We start from the raw sequence: 1,099 nt of genomic DNA, 5'->3' as shown, positions 1-1,099 counted from the left end.
CGGATCCTTGCAGGTAAGCTCCCAAAAAGCCAAAAGAAAAAAAATCAAAAAAATAAAAAAAAGCATAAAAAATATTTTTGCTATCCATTATTTTGTGCTTTTCTTACTCTAGTTGTGGGTAGTTTTCTGTTGCATGAGTGTTAGGTGGGTACGTAATACTAAGAATCGGTTAGAAAGAAGAGATCCAACAAGTAGTGACCCAATATGTTTGCTCTCTTTCAAACCTTTCAATATGGGAGACCAACAACAAAACCCTTCACCTAAATCTCTGAAAGATGGGTTCTACCCTGCTAGAATAGCCCAACCTTCCTACATAGTTCTACCACAAGCCTAGGGGAATAATTTTGAACTCAAATCTCAATACATCACTATGTTGCCCCACTTCCATGGGTTGACCTCTGAGGATGCATACCTATTTCCAAGGGAATTTGAAGAGGTATGTGTTCTAATTAAGATCCAACAACTTTCTAATGATACTAGTAAGCTTAGGTTTATCATTTTTGCATTAAAATACCAAGCTAAGAAGTGGTTGTATGGGTTACCCACAAATTTCATAACCTCATGGGAACAGTTCACAGTTGTCTTCCTTAAGAAGTTTTTCCCAACCCACAAGACCAATAAGCTTAGAAGTGATATCCTTCAGTTTAGGCAAAAGCCTAGTTAGTCCTTTTCCAAACTTATGGAGAGATTCAAAGGTCTACTCCAAGAATGCCCTCACCATGGCCTAGACTTATGGTATTTATATCAAATAATTTATGAGGGTATTGATTACCCAACTAAACAAGTGATAGAGTCTATATGCCCTGAGAGATTCACATCCTTTACAGATGAAGGAAAGGCATGGGAATTCTTACTTGACTTAGTTGAAAAAACCCGTGAGTGGAAATTAACCCAAGAGAGTGAAAAACTATAGGAGGAAAATGATATTTTGTGGATGGGATAGTAGCCAAGGAAGCCCATTTGGATAGCCTAATCAAGAGAATTTAGGCTATTGTTCCTAGAGAGTCATCATCAGTCAATTTGGTTAAGATTTGTGCTTGGTGCCAGTCCCCTGGACATATCATAGAAGAATGCCCCAACACCTCTGGGGGTACTTCTA

General features: G+C 38.2%; 1 non-coding gene across 1 annotated transcript; it reads right to left on the bottom strand.

Annotated features, from left to right (window-relative positions):
* Positions 1-619: 619 nt before the first annotated feature.
* On the bottom strand, positions 620-726 carry LOC122086746. Its single transcript, XR_006142529.1, has one exon. It is a non-coding gene; the product is annotated as a small nucleolar RNA R71 (small nucleolar RNA).
* Positions 727-1,099: the final 373 nt, after the last annotated feature.

This window comes from Macadamia integrifolia, chromosome 1 (assembly GCF_013358625.1).
Source record: "Macadamia integrifolia cultivar HAES 741 chromosome 1, SCU_Mint_v3, whole genome shotgun sequence".
Taxonomy (NCBI): domain Eukaryota; kingdom Viridiplantae; phylum Streptophyta; class Magnoliopsida; order Proteales; family Proteaceae; genus Macadamia; species Macadamia integrifolia.
This window is presented reverse-complemented; position numbering and strand designations above follow the sequence as displayed.